Source organism: Podarcis bocagei, assembly GCF_964188305.1.
Source record: "Podarcis bocagei genome assembly, chromosome: 6".
NCBI classification, from domain to species: Eukaryota; Metazoa; Chordata; class Lepidosauria; order Squamata; family Lacertidae; genus Podarcis; species Podarcis bocagei.
In genome coordinates, this window is record NC_138130.1 from 70,151,261 (window position 1) to 70,178,917 (window position 27,657).

A 27,657-nucleotide genomic window follows, 5' to 3' on the forward strand; every position below is an offset into this window, starting at 1 on the left:
AGGCAAGTCTGGGTAACTAATTGTATTTTAAAAATGTCATTTGGAGTTGTATGCTTTGGAAGTTGATGTGCCTGTTGCTAGGTTTGCCTCTCAGTGCTATGGCAACTGTAGTGCAGCAAGGCTCTGTGGGAGATGGTCATGTGATTTACTGCAGAAGACATGACGTCCTTGGGGTTAGCAGGCCAAGGTTGTCAGTTTTACACCAAACAGCCTGACTACCACATTCAAAGGCTGTTTTAAAAGTTCACTTCTTCAAACCCACCTGTCTGTTTATTCCTCTGTATCTCTGGGGAACTTGAATTGGTAGCTGCGTATCTTAATAGTGCCGAAAAATAAAGGCTCAGCGAATGTTCTCAAAGACTGGGAAGAATGTAGAGTGGATTAAAAGCAGAAAGAAATTTCTTGTTTCAGTGGATTTGCATTGGAGACAAAAGTTTGGCTTGTTGTAGAGTATAATGATAAATATTTCCAAGAGCATTTTGATAGGATCAGGAAAGCAAGGTGCACATTTCACCCCGTTATTTTAGAAAAATCTGTTTGGCATTACTGCATTTATTTTTAAAAGAAAAGTCAATTCTGACACTCTTGCCTCATAAAATCAGTGTCTGAATGCCAATGGGAAGTGCTCTCTGTAAACAACATGTGCAACTATATAATTTGCTGATGGTTCACCCAAGAAGGATGGAATGTTCACAGTTTAATTATACCCTGCTAGCTGAAGACTATTTTAATGAACAGACTAAAATAGATGGCTATTTGTAGTTTAACTCTATGTTGCTATGGGTTCTTTCAAAAATTTGTGAACTCCTACCAAAATGTGCTTTCCTCTATCTGCTTAGTGAAAGAATTTGGGAGCATTCCTATATACAGTGATCCCTGCCATAGGAATACAAAGGGTGAATTCAATGGGTTATGTCTGATTTTGTTTTTTTCTTTTCAAATAATTTTTTATTACAGATTTCCTAGTTTACAAGAGTATGTGCATTACAAGAGTACGTGCACCTCTTTTTTCAGGTTGTGTTTTCTGCAGATCAGTTTCATTTATTGTGAGACGTTAGTGTTGCATGCAGTGTAAGACTGGGAAGAAAAGAGGGGAAAAGAGGGGTTGGGGTGGGGTTAGAAAGCTATTCTTCTGCTTAGTGTGTGTGTGGGGGGGGTTTGTGTCAGCGTTACTCTTTCTATTTGCTTGTTATATTTCCTTGGTGGCGAGAGAGGTTGGTGTGGCCTTTTTCTTTCTATATTTGGAATTCAGCATTGCGTGGACAGGCGGAGTCCCCCAACCCTGGGCGGCCCCCCCATGTGAAATAACGACTCAAGACAACGTGCTATGGGATTAAATTGGCCACAACTTTACTTTCAGATGTGGGTAGACCTTGGCTCAGGCATTGGGCATTATCCCTCCCCAGTCCCCAGCCGGGGACCTAGGGAACATCAGGGTTATCCAGTGTGTGTGTGAGGGGGGGGGTCGGCTCTGGGGAACATATGTTGAAGCAGAGATAGCCGCCCCCATTACGTTGCTGCCGCAGGGGAGAACAATGACGGTCTCTCGGCGTACGGTCAAAGCCTCCCCTCAGAAACCCCTTTAACGGGGAACCCTGGTATCACCGCTGCAAAGAGGAAGGGGGTGTGGGTCACCGCTTGATGCCTCCCCCATTCAGGAAGATAGACTAAAGGATTCCACCCAAGGCCTGATACCGCCAAAGTTGTGACGTTTTGCTACGGGAAAGGCAAAACCTGCCAATGCAGTGGAATTCCTTTCCGGCCCTTCAACAGCGACCTTGACATAGCAGCGCCCGCATACCTGTGAAGAAAAGGTTAGCCTGCAAAATAAGACTTAACTGAGGGTAGGTAGGGTGGGAGAAGCTCTGGAGCCAACTGAGGATACCCAGGTAAGATCCTCCCTCTATTGTGTGGGCAGGTAGTCCCTCCCCTACCTGGCCTGGTCTCCTTGGCAACGCTTCCCCCAGGCGGTATTGGACAACTGACTGAGGTAGGTGGAGACCTCCAAGTATCCCACCTGGGGGAATGTGAAGCCAAGCCTGTGCTGATGGAGCCACACCGGGTCCAGGGACTGTGTGCGCCCATGCAAATGTGGGGAGCGGTCATTAGGGAAAGGCAAAGCTGCCAAGGTTGATTTCTCTCTGTTTCTTATTTTTCTTGTCCTAAGTTTACTTGTCCACATTTCCACATCAGTTTGCAAAGGGGGGGGGGTATGGAAGTGTTGGGTCCTCCAGTGTATATAATTAAGATGAATACTGAACGATCTGAAGAGAGATCTGCTTGACCTGAAAAAATTACAGTTCTTTGGCTAAGGAAGTCACCTTATCTAGTTTGCCTATTTGTGAGGTAAACATGTGCAGCAGGTGTAAATTTAACTGTGAAGGACACTTTTAATCTATATTTGGATTGCCTAAATGAGTTTTTAGAATGCCTCAAAAGTAAACTAATCTACATGTAATTAACTTGCTTTTAGGGTTATGAATTAGTTAACCCTTATAATGGAAATTCAAAACACGCACCCTCCTTGAATCAAGGTATGCCTTAAAAAAAATTCTGTTCTTCTCTGTTCTTTCACTGTTCTCCAGCCTAATATCAATATATAGTCTCCTGTTTGCCCATTTCATACATCAAACGAAGTGTGATGTTGCCTAGGAAATGTCACATCAAAATAAAGCAATTATTTCTTAAAACTCCAGCACACTTTCTATCATCTTGCATGTACATTGAGGGATGGAACATGTAGAAGAAGGTGGTCCCTAGAGTACCAGGTCTCAAGCCATTTAGGGCTTAAAATATCAAATACAGCATTGTCAATTGAGTCTAGGGATGAACAGGAAACTAGTGCAATTGAAAATGATGGGAGCAATGTGTCCTAAATGTTAAAGTGTGTGCAAGCTTTTCAAGCTGTCTTCCCCAAACTGACAAATCATTCTGAAAAACTAAAAAGCTTGCACACTCTTTTGTAACATTTTGGTTGGCCTAATAAAGGTATATGCCCCAATGTGTTTCCCCCCCTTCATGGGCCAGCTGTGCTATTTATTTATTGCTGCAATTCATAGGATGCAGTCTATTAATTCATAGGATGCAGTCTATTAATTGAAGATTTCTGTCTATTAGTGTAAATGCTCGGAACTTATTGGGAGCAGTGCAATTTCATAAAAACAGACAGTTACAGTATTGGAACAGTGCAGGGAAAGGCTGCCTTCTTATAGCACACCCTGAACAGTTTGCATTCTTCTACCTCAGCAACTCTTTGTCACCACTGGGGGTGCTGTAGGTCCACGTCTCAAAAGGACAGGGAATGTGATCATCTAATGCAGAAAACATAAGCTTCTCCACTGCACAGAATTTTTCTTCAAAATTTTATGCTTTCAAAGCAAAATATGAAGTGGGATGTTCTCATCTGAGTCAAGAGCAGCGGCCAAGCCAGCTGATTTAGATTGACACCTCTGACAGGCGTCAGTCATGGCATTAGTTATGAGAGTATACTGAGTTTCCGAAAACGCATTCAGAACTTATGCAGTTGTACATAATGCTGCTTCAGGGATTTTACAGAGAAGCAACTAATAAGCTGAAACAGTAGCTGGACTAAATGCATTTGCATTTTTGTATCTTGAAATGTTTCTCAATCAAAACATTCACATTTCCCCCCAGATCTGCATTTAACTTTGTAACAAAACATCCTTAAATGCTTTTTGGCACTCTGGCTCTTGACTATGTTTGAATGGTCTAGAATATGAGCAGAACTATTAAAGGGGTGCAACAATCAGCTGTCAGCTACTGGGAAGAGGAATTTGTTAGGATAAGGTGTGGCAATAGCTTCAGATGCATTTTGCTGATAATGCACTGCTTCAGCCATCCCAGATTAGGTTGAGTCAGGCAAGAAGCTGGACTCCGTTTTCTTTGCATGGATTTCTTCCATGTAATGACGCCTGCATGTGAGGCTTGGATTGCTTGCTTTTGTTTTCCCTATTTGTGTCACAGTTGAATTAAAAACTAGGCCAAGTGATCACAGGCCCTGTTTATTTTAAATTAACTTGTCACTGCACAAATTAGGATGATAGCAAGGAAAGGAGCATTTATGACCCTTTTAAACTTTTATTTGCAATCCTTCTCTTACTCAAGGAGAGTGAAATGTGACCATTCACATGGAGCTCTTTCCTTTCCAGCTGTTTGAATGTCTCATTCTCATTTCCTCTGACCCTGCACTTGAAAAACAGAATGTGTGAATAGAAATGAAATAATTATTTAAGCTTTCCTATGGTAAATGGTGTTTCCATGCGCTGCTTTGGTTTCGCCAGAAGCAGCTTAGTCATGCTGGCCACATAACCTGGAAAAACTGTCTGTGGACATACGTTGCTCCCTCGGCCAGTAAAGTGTGATGAGCACCGCAACCCTAGAGTTGTTCGTGACTGGACTTAACTGTCAGGGGTCCTTTACCTTTACCTTTATGGTAACCTTATGCCAGCATTTATCTTTGGACAACTGTGGCCAGCTTCTGCCCTTCTGTGTTTTGAGCACCCATGGCAATAGACTGCAAGTCTCTATTTGTAAAATGCTCTGCCCCTTGGTCCACAGTTGTCAAGGTGTGTGTGGTTCTGGGTAAAAGTACTGGTCCTTTATTTTATTTTACTGCTTACATGTCCATCCATGAATTTCAAAATTATTTTCCCTAGTCAAGAATTCGTTAAATATTTCTTCATGTTTCTGTCAGTAAGTCAACAAAATAATATTAAACGCTTGGCATTTAATAATAACCTTCTTTAGTTCTTATTTAAGAACTCCAGGCTCTGGTAACCTCCTGCTTAGATTAAATTACTGTGATGCGTTGTCTGTGGACTGTCTTTGAAAATGGTTTGGAAACTTCAGCTTGTCCAAACTTGATCTGCAAGATTAATTATTTGAACCCAAGATTGATAGCTATGCTCTATCATCTTCACCAGGTCCTAGGCCAGTTTCAGGGCCAAATCAAAGGGCTGGGTTTTTTTGAGACTGAAAGCCCTTAATAGCTTGAGAACAGATTACCTGAGTGGTTCCTTCCGTCCCCATGTGCCCACCTGGATGTGGAGCTCATCTATGAAAGCCCTTTTCTGGTCAAGTGAGGTTTAATGGGGTGGCTACTGTCAGTTTGCATTTCTTAGTACAGAAAGTATTGATCTGATGTGTAGAGATCTTTCCTATTCTACTTAATTCAAGAGGGTTCTGGAAGCTTCTCTGTGTGAAAGAAACAAGCAGACGGTTCATGATGTTTGGGTTATTCCTTCTGAGAAGCTGGTTACAGCTGGCTTAAACTGTTTCTGTTATCTCTTTCAGTCAAGATCATGCTGACTATAAAAGTAAGGCCAGAAGGAGCCTTTCTCTTTCTATCTCTCTTCCTTCTGGTGTGGTGTTAAGGTTTAGTCTTGTTATAAGTTAGTGTGAGTTTAAGTTAAGTCTGCTGCAACTGGATATCTTATGGACAGTGCCAATCCTGGATTTGTGACCATTATGCTCATTTGCCTTCAATAGCAGTAAAGCTCTGCTGGATGAAATACAATTGCCTGCAACGTGTTTAAGTTTTTGCTCTGCTAACTATACACTGGAATCTACTCTGGATCAATACTGAGTAGTATTCCACGACAGCTACTGTGGGATAACAACAGCAACAACTGAAAACCTTACCACAATAGGAAGTTCCCATTGTGACAATTCTATCTGAGGACATTTTGAGTGACAGGTTCTGATGGTTTGATTATTATACTTCAGAACTTCTGGTTAATTACATTGGTCTTCACACAAGAACCACAATGACCTTGATAGTTGCTTTCTAAAGGAAATAACATTTGCTCTGTTCTCTGACATTAAAGGCATTGTGCACTGAATGATGTTTTTTGCTATGAAGTTATTGTGTTCATTATTCAGCGGCACAGACTGAATATTTCACTGATTCCTGATCACAGTCACTTAAGGCTCAGGCATAATTTTCGAAAGGTAACAGGAAATTATGGTATGAATTACTGAGGCTTCATGAGGTTCCACAGGAGGCTGCACAGCAGAACATGAGTCTAGCGTTAGCAAAAGTATACAGTGAGCAGCTCTATGGACCTGGCTCAGCAGAGTGCAAGCAATCTAGGCATTCTTTAAAGAAGGCCAGTTTTTGTTATACATATCCTGGGCAGTGCAATTATGAGAGATACCAGGCATATGATGTGTTCTTCACAGAAATCAAGGCCAGTGATTTAAAAATACTGTAAAATATTTTGTTCTTGCAACTGCAACTCTTTAGAGCCTTTTAGCACATTATGGGTGATAATGCCAGTCATATTCAGAAAAAAAGACTTAAAATTCATGCACTTAAGTAATATAATGGGATTTCAGTTGGTCTATTCTGATTAATGCTGAATCTCACACCATGTTTCTAGGTATACATCTAAAAATGGGAGTGTGAATGGGACAGGAAGGAATACACACGCATCATAAAAGATGGACTATTTGGTGACCAGAATAGACGGCGTCTCTTGCTGAATGGCAAACCTGGATTTGTTATAGGCAAACCAAGACCTCCTGGTGTATACTGTTTTCTTTCTACCTTTCAGTAGAAAAGTGATTAACAATAGTTCTAAACAGGAAAAAAATAATATGTGAAGTAGAGCACGGTTGGGGGTTCCCTTAGACATGGTTTAGCACAGCCTTTTGAGGACTTGGCGTGATTTCTGCCAGACTGATATTAAAAGATTGCTCCACCTCCAAAAAAGGGGGGGAAAGAAAAGGAAGGAGTTCAACTCATTATTCATGGCTACTAGCCACAGTGGATTTTTTCTACCAACACTGTTGGAGACAGTATGCGTCTGAATACCAGTTGCTGGAAATCACAAGTAGGCAAAGAGTTGTCCCGCTTCTTGCCGTTCCATAAACATCTGGTTGGCCATTATGAGAAGAAGAAGGTTTTGCATTTGATATCCGGCTTTATCACTACCCTAAGGAGTCTCAAAGCGGCTAACCTTCTCCTTTCCCTTCCTCCCCCACAACAAACGCTCTGTGAGGTGAGTGAGGCTGAGAGACTTCAGAGAAGTGTGACTAGCCCAAGGTCACCCAGCAGCTGCATGTGGAGGAGCAGAGACGCGAACCTGGTTCACCAGATTACGAGTCTACCGCTCTTAACCACTACACCACACTAGTCCAGAGGATGCTGGACTAGATGGGCCACTAACCTGACCTAGAAGCGTTCTTCATATGTTCTGAGTAGATTGAATCACAAGCAGTCAAAAAAGCAAGTGTGTGTTCTTTAGCTAAGTTGCTCTCTTGCTTCTTTCTTCTTTTATTTTGCTAGTTTTCCTTCAGTCATGGAATCATATTTAAATGTTGGTATACTTGAGTAGAAACCAGCTGTCAGATAGTGACATTTTCAGAACCAGCCTGTCTCTCAGTGCCTCTTCAGTATAATAGTCAGCCCATAGACTGCAAATTGGATATCATATTACATAGATTTCAAACTCCTAATTCTGGTGATTGAAGGACCCTGAGACTTAATCCTTTTATAATACTATGTTTCCAGTACTGATGCTAGTCAGAGTTTGTGATTTAAAAAATTAAAAATACAGGAGCGCCAAGATGTTGATGGATGGAAATGCCCTATTTCTTAACTTCATGGCTTTTTACATCTTTTATCTCCAGACAACTCTTTTAAGGGAAATTGGTGATATATGGGAGAGAAATATGGCAATATGCAAGTCTCATGCCTGAGATGAAAAACATATTTTTAGATCAGCCAATAACAGCTGCAGTAATTGATGCCATTGTTTCAACCCCAGTAACGAGGAAGTATCTAAATCATTTGGAGGTTCACTTCTGATAACGTCAAAACATTTCAGCCAATTATGCGAGATAAATGGAATAGTGTAGAAGGTCTGCAAAGTTTACTTGCAGCCTGAATGGAAAACTGGTTTCCAGAGTGTTTGATTTACTTAATTTATTTCATTCTTATCCCACCTATCAAGGACTTGAATTGAGCCAGAGATAACCTAGCTGCAGAAACTAGTTTGTGTATCAGAGGCAAAACCTAACAATTCAGTTTCTGTTTTAAGATTATTTTGATCCTTTTTTGCTCCTCCTAGAAGTGCCTCTGAGCATCCTAGCACCATGATCCAAAGGTTAAGGGGCTTAGCTTTTAAGTGGATTTAAACCACAATACCTTTCATTGTAGGTGGCTACCTTATGGGATATGTGTGTGCTGTTAATGATGAGTTTGAGTTAAAAGACGTTTCTCCACAGCAACCAGTAACTGAGGAGGGGAAGGCGATGAGAGAGAAGGACAATACAATAAGCATATGTTGAGCCATGTGACTGGAGGTCATAGCCAAGCACACATTGAGATTGATTAGGATCTCTTTCTTATGGATAAAGGGGTAGGTAGAAAACCTTTCCCTTAATCTGCGAAAGAAGTTACATGCATGTGTGGTTTGTCCCATTTTCAACATTCTGTGTTATTATATATCTTTTTTTCCATCTGCTTTACATGGTACAGTGGCTCAGTCCACCACCTGGTATGCAGGCTAAGACCCTACCTGCCCGCAGACTGTCTCGCAAGAGGGGTACATGCTCTGGTTTTCTCCTGCTTGGACTACTGCAATGCACTCTATGTGGGGCTACCTTTGAAGGTGACCCAGAAACTACAACTAATCCAGAATGCAGCAGCTAGACTGGTGACTGGGAGTGGCTGCCGAGACCATATAACACCAGTCTCGAAAGACCTACATTGGCTCCCAGTACATTTCCGAGCACAATTCAAAGTGTTGGTGCTGACCTTTAAAGCCCTAAACAGCCTCGGCCCAGTATACCTGAAGGAGCGCCTCCACCCCCATTGTTCAGCCCGGACACTGAGGTCCAGCGCCGAGGGCCTTCTGGCGGTTCCCTCACTATGAGAAGTGAGGTTACAGGGAACCAGGCAAAGGGCCTTCTTGGTAGTGGTGCCCACCTTGTGGAACGCCCTCCCATCAAATGTCAAGGAAATAAACAACTACAGTGGTACCTCAGGTTAAGCACTTAATTCGTTCTGGAGGTCCGTTCTTAACCTGAAACTGTTCTTAACCTGAAGCCCCACTTTAGCTAATGGGGCCTCCTTCTGCCGCCGCGCCACTGGAGCATGATTTCTGTTCTTATCCTGAAGCAAAGTTCTTAACCTGAAGCACTATTACTGGGTTAGCGGAGTCTGTAACCTGAAGCATATGTAACCCGAGGTACCACTGTATCTGACTTTTAGAAGACATCTGAAGGCAGCCTGTTTAGGGAAATTTTTAATGACTGATGTTTTAATGTATTTTTAATATTTTGTTGGAAGCCACCCAGAGTGGCTGGGAAACCCAGCCAGATGGTATAAATAATAAATTGTTGTTGTTGTTATATTACTTGTCAAGTGATACTCTGAGCTCCATTGAAGCAGGCAGATAGTGGCAGGGCAGAATCTTATTGACCAGGGACTGCCTTGCTTAAGGCGGGCAGTGACTGATAAGTAAGACACAGCGATATTCCCCAACTCATAGCACTCGTAGCACTCGTACCTTACGTCAAGCAGGTTGAGCTTATAACTCATAACTGCTGTCTCCCACATTGCTTTTGCTGCATTAGTGACCAGAGGTGTTTTCAGTGTGTGGAGGGAAAACTCCAACAACACAACATTCAGTCCCATCCATGGGAATTTGAAGCAGCCCAAGCTCAGAGGTCCACCACAGAGAGATATTGGGGGTCCCTGAGGTAAAAGGAAGCCAATAGGGAGACCACCAAGTGAAGAAATCTGGAGTTCCATTTCTTTTTTTGCTTCCTTTTCTAATTTGGACCATTGTCCTCTCATCTCTAAAATAAAGCAGATGCCTTATCTTACACATAACATCCACTATCTGGCTCGATCCATGCTCAAATACATAGTGCATTAGTTCCACAAAATACTATGAAATGCCACCTTGTTCTTCTCTTTCTCTGTAGACTAAGTCTGTTAACTGATAGCAATGATCATACCATTTTTTAAACTCTCCTGAATGCATTTCCTTTCTGTGTTTTATATATTTTATCTATATATTTAGAAAATGTCTTTAAAGCAAAAATGCATTAAAGAAAAAGAAACATTGACATCCATTATATTTTTGGGTGCTACAACATTTTCCAGAAGATAAGTTTCTAATAATTACCTTATACTCTGGTTGTAAGTCATTTATCTCTGTGAATTTGTAGCCTAAGCTTCTGTCTTCATCCAGGTAAGTAAGAAAAGTAGAAAAAGGAGAGCAAAATGAAAAATGAGGAGGAGAAAAGGGATGGATGAGAGAAAAATTGTTCTGTGTCAATGGGGCACATAGCAAGATGAAGCATTAGATCATAAAAGCCATTGCGTTGACTCCCCAAATCAATAAAATGGATAATTTAACTAGTATAAAACTAATTGGGGAGAAAATGCAATAATATGCTGGTCAATTACCAGTATATTTTCCCTAAAAGACAAACAATATAAGAATAAATGATTTTTATTATTATTCATATGAAGTAGCAGTATAATTTACAATTTTTTATCTTTCTAAGGAGATGAGTAGTGTAAGAAATTCTAAATTTTGAGGAGTGCAATATTAATAGATTCATTAGTTCATTCATTTCATTTATTTATTAAATTTGGGCATAGGCAAACTCAGCCCTCCAGATGTTTTGGGACTACAACTCCCATCATCCCTAGCTAACAGGACCAGTGGTCAGAGATGATGGAAGTTGTAGTCCCAAAACATCTGGAGGGCCAAGTTTGCCTATGCCTGATTTATATACTACCCTTCTTCCAAAGACACAGGGCAGTTTACAACATACAACACAAATACAGAGGAAGGGTACTGTTTTTGTTTGTTACTATATTATGTATTTTAGTGTTTTCATGTTGTAAGCTGCCATATGTTCCTCAGGTGAAGCATGGTATAGAAATTTAATTAATAAATAAATTTTACCACATAACATAGTGTCTACACAACATAAAAATTAAAACAATTATACAAATACTATTATAATAAGTAGTACATAATACAGATTTATGTAACAGTAACAGCATGAAAAGAGGAGAAAATCAGCAACAGGGTATCTAAAACACAAAGAGCACACAAATACAAAATTAAAAGTAATACTTAGTAATATAATCAAATATAACACAACAGACATCATAAAAATGATGGTGCATTATGAATGTCCATGATTAATAGACATTCCTAATGTCTATTAATATATTCCTAATGCACTTAGACTTATGTTCTTCTATAAAACTGCTCAAGAAAATTGTTCAACATCATAGATGCTCCCTTCCCCAACTTTAAATTATACAGAATCATGTTACACTCAGCATGAGTGTTTGCCCATTCAATTAGGTGAGAGGGCAGGGCTGATGCATTTGACTGTAGGGAAATGAATCTTTCTTTCTTTCTTTCTTTCTTTCTTTCTTTCTTTCTTTCTTTCTTTCTTTCTTTCTTTCTGCATCCAGGAGATTGGATAAGAGCGTGTGAAAATTAGCAATTGTATGTGCAGATATTGCGTCATACGTGAAAGGAGGGGAAAGGAGCAAAATGTTGATTTTATATAAGAGCAAATCTGAAGTAGTTTCCTTAAAACAGCATCATTTTTGCATTAAAACAGGACAGAACATTTCCTAATGTAATTTTATTTCAGGAGACTAAAAAGGAGCCTTTCATTCAAGAAAAGTTAGCTAGCGTTTTTTGAGATGTTTATATCCTGCAAACAGGAACCAATTTGTTAGGAATACCACTGTTCAGATGACTCAATGCTCATACTGACTGACCAGTTGGATTTTTCCCCACTGATGACAAGGCTGGCTCAAGGCATTTTGCTGCCTGAGGCAAAATTCTCTCTCTCTCTCTCTCTCTCTCTCTCTCTCTCTCTCCCCCCCCCCATCCTGACCAGTCAATAACATAGCACCTCAGGTTTACCTGAGGCAGAGAATCCCACAAGCACCTTTTCTTCTCCCTGGTGGTAAAAACAAAGCAAGAACAATACATTAAATAACTACCAAACTGCTTCCCTTTCATCCCACCAAAAACCAGCTACCCAAATAAGCCATGTACCCAACAAAGGGTAAAATCCTGACGTGGTCATACCTTGAAAAGATCCAGTGAAATCAATGAAACTTGGTTAGTTATGATTAATGTAAGTCACACTGATTTTGAAATGCCTTTTCTATTATGCAGTCTGGACCAAACCCTGGGTATTTTACAACTGAATGCTTAAAGGCTATCAGTATCCCAAACAAAAGCTAATATTTTATTTTATTAATGTGTCTTAAACTCTTGATTTTAGTCCTATGTTAATCATGTTCTTGTCTGCTGTTTTTAAATTCTGTTTTTATCTCTTTTTTTAAAGGAGTATCATGTACTCCTATATCTGGAAAATGGCCTAGACATATTCTGTGATTAATTGGCACATAAATCTTGCTAAATAAATAAAATGATATGAGTGGGAGTCTCAAGGAGTAACGAATGGCACAGTGGGGTGGGGTGGTGTTTACCTAACCCCCCCCCCAACAGCTGAGTTGCTGCTCTTCAACAAAATGAAGAGGAGGGAGGTGGCAAGAAGGTCTGCCAGCTCCTTCGCACCATGTCAACCTCCTCACCTCTCCCCTTTCTCATAAGCAATAGCAGCAGATCAGCTGTCAGGAGCTCATGTGAACACTGCCCCATCAGTACACCATCTACTACTGGTCTCAAGACAGAGAGCAAAGTTGGACCATCTAGACATCAGAAGTGATGATTAGATGATTAGAGAAAATGGTGGTTATGATTATATTTCTACTCAGGTGTCAGGGACTGAGCAGAGGAGGAATGGTGGAGACCACCTCCCCATCCTGACCCTTCCAGGAAGGAGGAAGAAGAAGACAGCATAGATTTACAACAGGGCTTTGAGGGAGGTAGCAGCTCAGAGGTAGATGAAGGCTAAAGCTGGGAAATCATGGGAGAACTAGAACAACCAGTTGACATGTTGTCATTAGAAAGCATTCCAGGCCCTCCATCTCCCAGAACCGGAAGAGCCTTAAAAGTAGGAGAGCAAAGAGCTCAAAGACAGAGGGCACGTAGCAACACTTGTAGAGGAGATGATGAGAATGACGAATGAGGAAGTGGGAGAGACAGGGAGTGGAGATTCACTCGGGACAACACCATTATCCAAGAGACTGCGTTTCATAGTCTCTCTCTGTAAAAACTGAAATAAAAAAGGACGGTAATATACTTTACCTTGTCTTTATACTTTCCTGGGCAACCAGCCAGGAGACACTGACAGCATCCTGACACCAGGATATAGGTAAAGGTAAAGGGAACCCCTGACCATTAGGTCCAGTCGTGGCCAACTCTGGGGTTGCGGCGCTCATCTTGCTTTATTGGCCGAGTGAGATGGCGTACAGCTTCCGGGTCATGTGGCCAGCATGACTAAGCCGCTTCTGGCGAACCAGAGCAGCACACAGAAACACCGTTTACCTTCCCGCTGGAGCGGTACCTATTTATCTACTTGAACTTTTGACGTGCTTTCGAACTGCTAGATTGGCAGGAGCAGGGACCAAGCAACGGGAGCTCACCCTGTCGTGGGGATTCGAACCGCCAACCTTCTGATCAGCAAGTCCTAGGCTCTGTGGTTTAACCCACAGCAGAAGACATTCTAGCAAAGAATAACTCACTGATCAAACACATACAAGATCCAGGCTTCCCATGCTTGACTCTGCCATTACAAAATGCCATGGGTAAGGAGGTCTGGGAAATGCTTCTTAAACTCTGGAGAGCAGCTGCCAGTTGATGCAGGAGATGCAGGGCTAGATTGACTTTTTTTTTTATAAGACATGGTCTCTCTATATTTGATGAAGCTAGATTTCCAGGAATCAAGGGCACAGCACATTCATTCAATTAGGAGTGTCCTGAGGACACCTTGAGCAGCAGGTAACAAATCATTGAGGAAATTTTTCAGGACTGAGAGTTCCACAGGGGCAGGAAGTTTATTTAGAGCTTGGCTAATCAGGAGGTTAGGCTGGACGCCAACAGAGGCTTCGGAAATGCCATGAAGGGCAGTGACTGAAAGGATGAGTTTATTGCTTTCCTGCCCAGCTCAGATAAGAGACGCTACTAATTACACTCCTTATGCAAGAGCTTGCCTCGGCCTATTAAGAATCCTGATACTAGAAAATTGGAGCTTCTGGTCCTCTTCCTCCATCCATTGCTTAAGTAGACTTATCTCTCTCCCCTTAACTGTCTTGTACTCCTCCCTTTCCTAACTATGGAATATTAGCTGCTAAAGACCCGTTGACTTTGTAAATTGCTGCCACTTTTCATTAATATGTTTCATTAATATGCTAATTTCAGTGTTCTATCGGGATACTCCTCTTCTAAAGCCTTGGGTGGGAGGAACTGACTTCACCATCTTGCAGTGTTGTGTTAGTCTGTGTTTAATTGTTTATTCACTTTGACTTGACCTTTTGGCTTTGCTTACCTTTGCTTCCAGTAGTGATGTATGGAAGTGAGAGCTGGAGCATAAAGAAAGCTGATCGCTGAAGAATTGATGTCTTTAAATTATGGTGCTGGAGGAGACTCTTGAGAGTCCCATGGACTACAAGAAGATCAAACCGATCCATTCTTAAGGAAATCAGCCCTGAGTGCTCACTGGAAGGACAGATCGTGAAGCTGAGGCTCCTATACTTTGGCCACCTCCTGAGAAGAGAAGACTCCCTGGAAAAGACCCTGATGTTGGGAAAGATTGAGGGCACAAGGAGAAGGGGACGACAGAGGACGAGATGGTTGGACAGTGTTCTCGAAGCTACAAACATGAGTCTGACCAAACTGCGGGAGGCAGTGGAAGACAGGGGTGCCTGGCATGCTCTGGTCCATGGGGTCACAAAGAGTCAGACACGACTAAACGACTAAACAACAACAACCTTTGCTTACCTTCTCCTGCACTGCTTTCAGGGGAAAGCATCATATGTTAACTACTCCCATGGGTTTTGTTTCCTATCAGGAAGCTGGGGTAGCTGGGGAGGCTGCAGGGTGTTGAAGAAACATTTGCTTGTTTTTTATTTATTGCAATTATATCCTACTTTTTCCTCCAAGGAGCTCAGTTTTGTGCACATGATTCTCCACCGGCCTCCTCACTTAATCCCCATGACAACCCTCAGAGCTTGGTTAGGCTGAGAGGCAGTGAAATGTCCCAAGGTCACCCATTGGGCTTCATGGCCAAGTGCAGTTTTGAACCCTGGTCTCCCACATCTTAGTCTCTCTAACCACTACGCCACACATGCTCTCTTTATAAAAGCATTTATATACTGCCCTCTTGCAAAACTCCAGGGCAGTGTACAACAACATAAAAGCATTTGAAAGCAATACAAATCAATCATTAAAATGACTTGAAAGACTAACATGCACATACAAAATGCCTGCTTACAACATGTGCTTTGTATGTGCATGTTAGTCTTTCAAGTCATTGGCATTCTAAATAAATTTTCAAGCGCTCTGAGAATAAGGCAGAAAAGCAGAAGCCTCCTTCACAAGGGGAAGAAACTAGGGGACAGATTCCAGTACAGTGGTACCTCGGGTTACATACGCTTCAGGTTACATACGCTTCAGGTTACAGACTCTGCTAACCCAGAAATAGTACCTTGGGATAAGAACTTTGCTTCAGGCAGCGTAGTGGCAGCCGAAGGCCCCATTAGCTAAAGTGGTGCTTCAGGTTAAGAACAGTTTCAGGTTAAGAACGGATCTCCAGAATGAATTAAGTACTTAACCTGAGGTACCACTGTACAGATCTACTACCCTCAGGGCTGAAGAGCGGGGGACGGGCTTATCCTGGCCCCCTTGTTTTCTTCAGCCATGAAGCTAAACATAGTTTGGGTGACTCAGACCATTGTATATCTTCATGTTGATCTCATAGGTCATTTGCCACTTTTTTTGCATTCATATTCTAAATGCTAATTTTGTTCAATTATCTTGTCTGCATTGGACCAGTGCTTAGTATAGCAGTTATCCGCTTGAATGAGAAGCAATCTATCTTGCTTTTTAAAATGGAGTGCAGGTCATGGTATGGAATTACAATGGGAACAGGGCCAGAACAGAGCTATTGGGCAGGAAGTTTTCATTTTAGTTTCCATTCTTCATTAGATTTTATTTTATTTTTATTTATCTTTCCCATTCCATTATTGTTGTTACTGAGCTTGATCAGCAATGAGCCTATCTCCTATCAATACTGACTTAAAGAGCCCATGATTATAATAAATCATTGGTTACATCCCTTGAACATGGAGAAGAAAAACATAACAAATTACAAGGCAGAATATCCAACTGATTTGCTTCCCTTGAGATATAAAGGGATGGGATTCAATGGTCCAGATTCCCTTCAGCACTTGGTGAGATGTTTTGATATGTTCCGTCTCCAGTCTTAGGAGCTTTTATTGAAGGTTGCAGACACACCACACATTCAAAGCACATTTCCCTCCTCGCCAAAGAATCTTGGAAACTGTAGTTTACCCCTCACCCAGCTATGATTTTCATCACAGTTCCCAGGATTCAGCAGGTAGGGGAGCTGTAGTTTAAATCTATTGTTGCATGCCACCTCAATCTCCAAGTGGTCCAAGATTCCAGGGCTTCCAGGCATTTATTCAGGGTTCGTGTTTCCTTTTGGAAATGCTTAAATGAGTATTTATGAGGATTAAATGTAAGGTATTGGTTGTGTTTAGAATAGATTTATGAGAGATTTAGAAAATTTATTGATTAGAATATTTGTGTGAGATTGTATGGGAAAAATACGGAATAACAGATACAATCTTGCTTAAAATGTATATAGGAAATGCAATGTAAGCGATGGAAGTCAATCAATGAAATTTTATTATTATTTTTATATTGAGATATTTGTAGAATAAACTTGGGAGAAATTCTTCCAACTTTTCTTCTTCTTTTTTCTCTTTATTTTTTTCCATTCTTTTTTCTTTTCTCCTTTGTTTCTTTTTTCATGTATATGTGCTTATTTGAAATATATATGTATGTACAGTGGTACCTCGGGTTAAGTACTTAATTCATTCCGGAGGTCCGTTCTTAACCTGAAACTGTTCTTAACCTGAAGCACCACTTTAGCTAATGGGGCCTCCTGCTGCCGCCACACCGCTGGAGCACGATTTCTGTTCTCATCCTGAAGCAAAGTTCTTAACCCGAGGTACTATTTCTGGGTTAGTGGAGTCTGTAACCTGAAGCGTATGTAACCCGAGGTACCACTATATGTATTTGCAATATTTTGCTTATATTTGTAACAATTATGTTAAATAAACAATAAAATTATTTTTTAAAAAGTAAATGATACACAGCAGAGACTGTGGTGTCGTTATGATATATGGTTTATTTACACATACAGTGGTACCTCGGTTTACGAACTTAATTCATTCCGGAGGGCCGTTCTTAACATGAAATCGTTCTTAACCTGAGGTACCAACTTAGCTAATGGAGCCTCCCGCTGCCCCCACGCTGCCAGCGTGTGGTTTCTGTTCTCATCCTGGGGCAAAGGTCTTAACCAGAGGTACTACTTCCAGGTTAGCAGAGTCTGTAACCCAAAGTGTTTGTAACCTGAGGTACCACTGTACATACCACCTGAGTCACACATTAACATCTCAAAGGGGCATTGTTTCTCCCATCATTAATTTCATTTGGTTTTACTCAAATTTAGTTGAGCATCACCCAATGTAAATAATCACATAATGTACTGCATTGTTTTGGGGGTTTCCCTTCAATTGAACTGCACTGACATTAATTACATGATTAATTATGTTCCAGCTATAGCAGATCGCAAGATGAACATTGCTACAGAATGTAGTTTTAGCAGAAACAGCCCTGATTGCAATGAACCCAGGACGGAACAGAAATCACTGCCTCCTCACTTCCCTAGGAACACCTCACCTGGTGAAGGGCCTCAGAAGTTCATAATGAATCCTTCAGATACCCTGGTCCCAGTACATAAAGCATTTTAAATGTCAAAACTAGCTCTTTCACATTCCATCATCACCACAATGCCATTGCACAGAACTCATAGGAGGGCCATATCTCAGTGGCAGAACCCGGGGTTTGCATGCTGAAGGTCTGTGCTCAGCCCTGAAATTTCCAGGCAGGACTCCTGACTTGAAACTTGGAAACCCAGTGCTAGTCAGTGAAGACAGCAGTGAACAAGATGAATCAATGGTCTGATTCAGTATAAGGCAGCTTCGTGTGTTCCTGTTGACTTCTTGAAACTGAGTTGGCTGAACTGGTGGGGATAAATGCGAACAAAAGTGCTGAGGTACGGTTAACAAGCAGAATGTAACAGAGGCTCAAGCTGAGTTCGTTACAGAGACTGCTTGAAAAACTGTACATTCACTGCCTTGTCCCTGCTGTGGAGAATTTTCACATCAACCCTTAACTAGTCAGGGGCTTTTATTTTAGCACTTAGTTACAGGTTGATTCATAAAACTTCCAATGTTGTACTAGCAAGCTGTAGCCGGGTTTCTTACACAGAACATTTAGTCACTTAGGTTTACTGTGTTGGATCAGCAGAGTCTCCTGGAATCTGTTTGTGATCCTAATTCTGTGCTGTGGAGGTTGGTCCATTTTGGCAAATACAGCACTGCCCTATCAACCTCAACCAGCCAACAACTGCTCACCTTCTTATTTGCAACCAATCCAGGGGGCAGCACTGCTTGTCATCTTCCTCTTCCTTAGCCTCAGTCTTGGGCTTGTGTGATTCAGGGAGGATGTCAGGAGTCCAGGTTCCCAGCTTGATACCACAGTAAGCGTAGCTAATTAAAAAGGTGGATTTATTGCAAAAACAAACAGATAACTCCAGACGGCTCTAACAAAGCCTCCGGCACCATTACTCAAGATGACCCTTCTGAAGACTCCTTCCGGCATCAACAGAAGATATTGAACTTATGAACCTTACATCTCTTGTTTTGCTTCCTACCTTGCACCCCTCCCATTCGCCGATTCCTTGGACTTAGTGGATCAGCTCCCGCCTCTTTGTTTTCCGAGAGGCTGTCTCCAAGTTCTTTTTGCCTGTTTGTACTTCCGGCGAGCTTTGTACTTCTAGCCTGTTCTCAGCTACTGCCTTATCAGCCAAGTCAGGGAGAGCCGGAGTCTGCAGCTGTCAGCTCTCCCCAGAAGAAGAAGAAGAAGAGTTTGGATTTGATATCCCGCCTTTCACTCCCCTTCAGGAGTCTCAAAGCGGCTAACATTCTCCTTTCCCTTCCTCCCCCACAACAAACACTCTGTGAGGTGAGTGGGGCTGAGAGACTTCACAGAAGTGTGACTGGCCCAAGGTCACCCAGCAGCTGCATGTGGAGGAGCGGGGACACGAACCCGGTTTCCCAGATTACGTGACTACCGCTCTTAACCACTACACCACACTGGCTCCCCAGCATGACTAACATCAAAGCCTCTCTGTTCCTGGCTGCTTTCTGCAGTTGGCTGCAAACCTTCGCTTAGAGTTGGCTCATTCCTGACAGAGGAGTATGGGGACAAACACTAGAATCAGCTGGCTCTGCCTGTCATTGGTTCTGGCTCCACCAACTGGTGGCCTCCCTGCCCTCCACCCTACCAGTCCCAAGGGCACCAGCCAGTATTGATTCTATGAGGAGCAGCGAAAGCTGGGCAAACCCTCAGTAAGATCCTGCTAGGCTGAAATGGTTCTCCTTCTGAGCAACAGGGCAGAAGAGACTGTGGAAGGCCAGGTATCTTGGCAGAAGGTATCTTGGCAGATTTATCTGCATATGTGATTATTTAATGATTTTATGGATCTCATTGATGAACAGATGGGGGAAAGTGAAGTTCACTTCTTGCCTGCTGATCATAACTTGACACTATAGGCATACTTTTAAAACCAAGAAGACTAAAACTTTAATAAAGAATGGGGAAAAAATACAATTTACTTGAGAGACCACTGTACAGTGGTACCTCTGGTTAAGAACTTCATTCGTTCTGGAGGTCCATTCTTAACCTGAAACTGTTCTTAACCTGAGGTACCACTTTAGCTAATGGGGCCTCCCGCTGCCGCCATGGCACCACAGTGCAATTTCTGTCCTCATCCTGAAGTAAAGTTCTTAACCCAAGGTACTACTTCGAAGTTAGCAGTGTCTGTAACCTGAAGCATTTGTAACCTGAAGTGTTTGTAACCCAAAGTACCACTGTAAGCAGATGAAAACATTAGCAAGATTGCAATAACACTTGTGTTGTAGAAAATACTATGGACAAAATGGAAAGACATAAAACTAGATGATGAAATAATATGCAGTTGATAATAATATGAAGGTTGATAATAGGATCCATGGAGGGGAAGGTTGGATGTCTAGAGACTTGGAGAAATCTCTAAATATGGATATGTATTTGGTAAAGTTATAATCTTACACTTGTAAAATCAAGTACTGTATTTTTTGCCCTATAGGACGCAGTTTTTCCCCTCCAAAAATGAAGGGGAAATGTGCGTGCGTCCTATGGGGCAAATGCAGGCTTTTGCTGAAGCCTGGAGAGCGAGCGGGGTCGGTGCGCACCGACCCCTTTCGCTCTCCAGGCTTCGCGCAGCTCTCTGCAAGGCGCGGGAGCCCGGTGCTGGGCTCCCATGGCTTGCAGAGAGTTGCCTGTTCTGGGGGCTGGGGTCGGGGGAAGCTCTGTGCCTGGGGGGGGGGGGAATAATTTTTTCCCCTTTATTTCCCCCCCAAAAAAACTAGGTGCGCCTTATGGGACGATGTGTCCTATAGGGCGAAAAATACGGTAATTCCCCCCAATATATATATATATATATATATATATATATATATATATATATATATATATATATATATGCTTTCGTAGATTTTCACGGGTACAGGAATGCAGGTTTTGGTGTCTTCGGGTATCTTCCCGTGTAAGAGTTGGGGTGTCTAGGCGACGTTTCGACGAGGTCTCACTCGTCATCTTCAGGCTGGTGCTTTCGGCTTCTTGTTACTAGAACAATATATAAATCTGATTGTACCCCCAGTTTCCATTTCATGTTTGTGCAGAAATGACAGCTCTATAGCTCTAGAATGTCATATTTGCGTTTGTTTCTCTGTGTGAAATTTAGGACATTTCAAAAGCCCTTTTATTTCAAACAATATGCCTTGCTTTGACCGCTGCTAAAAAACAACGGGGTATGGCCAGGACCCCTTGCAGTCAGCTGAAAGCATAAACAAGCTTCCTGCTGCATATGTCATCCTACTGCTGCAGCTCTGCTTATCTGTATAGACTCTGCAGGGTCAAAAGAGGCATTACAGGGAATGTCTACAGATGCAGAGCAGCTTATCTTCCTCTGGTAGAATAGGGAAATGTAACTTATAAGAATCTACAGGGAACAGATATGAATGTGGTGGCTGATAATGTTAAGCTTCACCGAGGTTCAGTTCTCAGCAGCAACTAACGGCGGATTCATATTGTGAGGTGAAACCCTGTGTGGAATTGTATATTATAAACCTATTCAGAGAGCGTAGTAATTGGAGTAAATTACTATTATTACCCATTTAATTTCCTTCACAGTTGGTACTTGGTATCAGCTGACATTTTGAGGATGGTTTCAATGGAAATGTATGTACCTCACAATCAAACATGAAATATTTAAAAAACTAGGGTGGTTTTTTGGGGTTGTTTTTTTTTTAAGCCTTGTCTACAATGCCAGTGTCAGTGATTTGTGAAATATTGCCATTCGTGAAACTTAAAAAAATTAAGTACTATTAGCATTGAGATATGAAATAAAAAGCTTGCTGCTTCTTAATAAAATTGCATTTTGCAACGCTTTGCATCATGCTCCCAACAAGTATTATTGTGACACCTGCTAGTTAAAGTATTTGAATGCTAAGTACAGCAAAGAATATATATGGAAATTGCATCCTGGAGCAAAGGAAATACAGGAACCTTGAGGGAGGAACATAGAAATGATTACTCATCAATGCAACATAACATGCATTTGAAGAAAAAGAAAGGAATGGGTTTAAATTAGAAGGAACGTTTAAATGAATAGCATGTAATTATACGTTAGGGCCTGAAAAACATTTTTTTATACACGTTGTCATTATAAACAATGGGCAACTTACGGCACCTTTGTTTTGTAATGCTTCTGAAAATTGACCATGACCTATTAATTGAGCGTTCATCTTGATTTGCTTGCACAAAGCTTGCATGGAAGTAGGATTGCATCTCATCTTCATTGACCATTCAGATGTGTTTGTGGGGAAGTTATATGACAATGAGCATTCAATAGGGTTGCCATATTTCAAAAAGTGAAGATTTGGACACAAAAGTTGAGCTTTCTTGGCAGAGTTGTTGAGCTTTTTCTTTTGGGGGCTGGGCAAAGTTTTTGACCTATTTTTAAGGAAATTTGCAAAAATCTACACTTTCAACATGGGTTGACATACATCCAGATTTTCCCGGACATTTCAGCAAATTCTGCTTGGCCACTGTTTACAATGGCCAAATCCCGGCTATGTTGGACGTATGGCAACCTTAACTTCTAGGGTGTTTATACATCTTGCTGTTAATCATTTGCTCATTCCACACTTTTCAGTGCATTTCCCTGCCTCTTTCCTATTTGCAGGTCTACTCTATGAATTACATTTCTATGGTCTGAGTCTGTCTTTCAGCAAATACAACTTTACGGTCCTAACCCCTTTCATACATTAGCTAACATTGTGCTTGTTAGTTTTGACTGCAAATCTCCCACAGCATTCACATGGGAGTTTATTCTACTTCCCTGATGCTCCCATAACTGTTAATGTACACATTACACCTGAGCTTTCACATGATGCAAAAGCCGCTTTTAGAAATATAGCAGAATATAGTGCAAGTTTAGCACTCATTTCCATGTTATTTGCAAACAGATTTTTTTATGGAAGCAAATAACACAGGAATGAGTGCTATACTTGTGCTGTATTCCCAGAAGTGTCTTTCATGTTATGCAAAAACTCAAATATAATGTGAAAATTAGCAGTTAGGAAAACATCGGGAAAATGGAATAAACTCTATATGAATGCATCATGCCAGCCCAATGGCATTTCCAAAGTGTGCAGCAGCTCCCTTATTGGCAGGTGTCTGATGAACCACTCCTTCTCTTTTAAAATGTACAATAAAGCATGTGTGTTTGTGTGGATTACAAGTTCATAGGCCAATCTTGCAGAAGTCAGTGGATTTTCATGTGGTCCCCATGAAATATTTCCAAATCCACACCCTTCGTTTTGTTGGAAAGAAAGGTCTGATGGATGCAGAATGGCTTCACTTGCTACAAGATTTATAGGCTACTCTTTGGTATAAAACTCCTCAGGTAGTGATTGTTTACAATCAATGGCTAATCGCTGATGATTCATGGTTAAGTATCCATAAATGCAGCCAAGGGCATTTCCCGGGTCCCTATGCCAATCTAGCCTGGAAGAAGAAGAAGAAGAAGAAGAAGAAGAAGAAGAAGAGGAGGAGGAGGAGGAGGAGGAGGAGGAGGAGGAGGAGGAGGAGAAGGAGGAGGAGGAGTTTGGATTTGATATCCCGCCTTTCACTCCCCTTCAGGAGTCTCAAAGCGGCTAACATTCTCCTTTCCCTTCCTCCCCCACAACAAACACTCTGTGAGGTGAGTGGGGCTGAGAGACTTCAGAGAAGTGTGACTGGCCCAAGGTCACCCAGCAGCTGCATGTGGTGCAAATGATCTGTTCTGTCCTTGATCCTTGACTTACCACTAGTCCAGCTTATTAAAATCAACCTTTTGAATGGTGAAGTAGAGAATGAAAATCTCATCTGAGCATAAGCTACTCTGGTTGGCTTTTCACAAGTCCACTCTCTTGCGGTCTTGTATGATTTCTTGGCCTATGTCTCCATGAATGGGTGGGTGCTCTTTCTCAATGTCTCTAATTAAGTTGTTCCTTTGTTTAAGAGTTGAACTTTGGTGGCCCTGGAAATTTCTTGGCTATTCTGCTATGAGACAGAATCCTGTGTTTATGTTTGTATTGTAACATACCTGGAATCATGTATGACCAATGACAACCTAATTATTCCAAATTTAAGATGCATAAATCCTTACTGGCTGCTGGAGGGAAGTGACCATTGGGATCTGGCACAGCTGTAGCGGAGCTGGGCGGACTTCTGGCATTGGCACAGGCCAGGGTAGAAAGCCACTTCCTCCCCTCCTGGCTGTGTTCACACACAATTGCAGCCAATCATGGTCAAGCTGAGGAGCGTGCTCTGGGAGTGAACCAGAGGGAAAACATCTTCCCTCTAGTCCAAGACTATATAGGTCAGCCGTGCCCTACACTCAGCCTCAGTCAGCACTGGATTCCCCATCCTCCTACCCCAAGTGTTATTCTGCAGGTCTGTCCATGGGTAATCAGGCAGGTCTTGTGTAATAACTTGCTATGGAAATTTTTGGTCAATGTATTCAGGGCCAGGGAGGAATTTGTCTTCAATTTGTCTTGGGCCTGTCTGAGGGTTTTGCCTTCCTTGTAGCAATTGTCCCATCTTGATGGCAGATAAGGCATTGGGTTGAAACTTTAGTCAAGGTGGGTGAAAGGGGGCTGCGAGCCTCACCCCCTGGTCCAAGGAATCAGGGCAGTCCATTAAAGGGATCTAGGAGGAGGTGCTTCTGTCCAGACATCCAGATGGGGGATGATGGGCCATAGCACTCCCTAAAATGGTGATCTTGGAGGGGGTTACCTTGGTTAATCCTGACAAATAATCAACCAGCAGCAGTATGGTTCATGGCTTCACCCACAAAGGTAGGCTTGCCATATGTCAGGAAAATTCCTGACATGTCCTGGTTTTCGGGTGTAAAAATGGCATTGGGGGAATTTTGCTGAAGTGGCAAAATGTCTGGGGAAACCCGGAATTATGGCAACGCAATGGAAAAAGCAGTGGAAACAGCTTCAAAAGCTTAAAATTTGAGGAAAGGTTTTCCCAAAGCTCAACAATTTTGGTGGTTTCCTAAAAGAAAACTCCTTTGCAGCCTCTTTTCCCAAATAAAATAACATTAAGCAATGGCTCATAAATGCAGCAACCACAGCACACTTGCCTCCTACACCATAATGAGGTTGATAGTTGTAATGAGAAGGTACTCACACATAAGGGCACAATTTATGCATCTCCATCCACGTAGTGATTGCCTCTTGCACAAGTGCCTTCCAGTTTGAGCACAGTTGTAGACTCATAGGTCCACAGTCTTTGAGGTGATTGTATGGGATCCACCAACCCTTCTTCTTGAAGAAATCCAGCATGGGGTGGGATGAGGGTTAACCTTTGAACTGTGCACTACAAATGAGAAATAAACAGTTTCAAGCAAGAATGGGTAGGGTATGATAACTTTTTGAGAGATTTCCCACCCTTTGGCATACTGTTCATTTCTAAATTGGATTTTAGGAGGTAATTGGCTAGTTGCTGTTGGAAACAGAATGCTCAACTTGATGGGTCATAGTTTGATTCAGTAAAGCAATTCTCCCGCATTGTTATGTTCCTCCTATCAAATCCAAACCCATTTTGTCCACTCTAAGCCAGGTATGTAGCTGTTTCTCTTCACACAGTAATGTTCACATTGATGTCAAAAGAACACTATATTCCACTCAGCATGCCTCTGTCTAAAGAAGAAAAATTATTTATCTTGGCCTAACTTACAGTGGTTAGGAATAAAACCCAGAGCCTATTGGATTAAGGAAGAAATGACAAGCCAATTTGAGATATTTTTGTACCATGCTGTTGTCACCATTCCATAGATTTAGGTTCTACTGTACAGCCATATATTCATCTACGTCTCTTCAAGAAATATGCAGCGCATATACTCCAAAGTGTAGCATTCTGAACATCTTAACCTGTCCTTTTATTTATTTATTTTGCTGACACATCCCCACCCAGCATTGCGCTTTACCTTGTAAAAGATTATTGTGATTTACAAAGTTTCTGCCTTAAAGTAAAGAAGCCTATATAAGGCCAGAGGGAGTAGAAATGTCTCCAGGAGACTTCCATTATCAAACATCTCATGCCAAACTCTTCACATGGCAAAATCCATAAACAGAATGAGTGTCAGACCACAGGAAACTAGTGCCATATATAAAGTTATGTCTATCTGCTTTAGTGCTGACATACACGGGCTCCCTTTGAAGACAATGTAGAAACTGTAGATGATGCAGAATTCAGAGGCCACATTGCTAGCAAAGACCACACACTCTTAACATACAAAACCAATTCTGGTTAAGCTGCACTGTTTGCAGATTCATCTCTGAGCCCAGTGCAAAATGTTGGTTTTAACTTATAAGGCAGTACATGACTTGAAAACATCATATCTTGTGAGATGTCTTTTGCTACCTAGACCCTGAGATCATAACTGGGGCACTATATTTACAAGTCCCTTCCAACAGAAGTCCAGAAGATGACAACAAGAGATCAGACCTCTTTACTGGTGTCCCATTGCAAGTAAAATGCTCACCCCAGGGAGAGTCACCTGGTTCCAACATTAATATTTCAACCCCATGTTAACATGGGTTGGCATTTTATCTGGGTAATCTTCTGGTGATCTTACGCATATCGGAGGAAAATAGGCATTTGTTATTTATAATTACTGTATGGTCACTTTTAGCTTGTTGGCTTTCTGGTTTTAAATGTTGCAATTCATATTGAAATTTATTTTCACAAGTCACTTTGAGACTTCCTTATGCAAAACAACAATTAAAATGTATGATGGTAATAAGAATAAGAAGCTGCACATCCAATGTGAATTGGGTCTTTTTGTATGCTTGTCCCTGTTGTTTCTTGAAACCCATTTTTACATGGCCTAATAACATGTACAGGTACATTTTCATTGATACTCTAGGGTTCAAGATCTTGGGAACATCTCAAGACGTACTGCTAGACACAAACAACTTACAGGCTGCAGGATCACCAAGTGGGTGGGTGAATTTGAGAACAAAAGAAAGGCAAACCGATTGTTCTCCAGCACTGGCTAGGTGTCAGTATTTACACCATAAAAATGACCACTAGCTTGATCAACATGGTCAACTAAAGTTAAAGTCCAGGTGAACATCATATGAGCTGGTTCTAGATGTTGCCACAAGGGGGAATTGTGAACAAACAGTTGGAACAAAGAGTAAGCTACAGTAGAAGACAAGACTGACTTTACACTTGGGTTAAACTATAACAGATTATACTGAGTTGCTCAATACTATACTAAGCATGGGTCTTTTGACAAGGACAAAATTTGTTTAATTGCCTTTTCAGCAAGTGCCAGTTACTCTAAATTTCTCCCTTTCTTCCATTTGTCATGAGGAAGGTCTAATTTCTAGAATAAATTAAACACATGTTTGTCTTACCGATTGTTTCCACAATTGATTATGAGAATTCAGGAAACTCTCCCATACACAACTGGAGTTGAATTCTGCTTCCCCCAGGGTTTAGGTTCAGGCCTGTCTTATGCACTTGAACGAAGCAGGACTGAACCATCTGCACATACATGGGGAGTTCATTCTTGTTTTCTACAGGGTTCAACTGCATGATTAACCAATCCAGACATGTCTCTACCTGGCCCACAACAAACAATAAATATGAAGTATGGGGTTGGGCAGGTGAATGAGCTTTGGAGAAAGCAGCCTGCTGGGTCAAATGGGGAGGGCTGATGAACCAAATCTGGCCCATAGGCCAGAGGTTT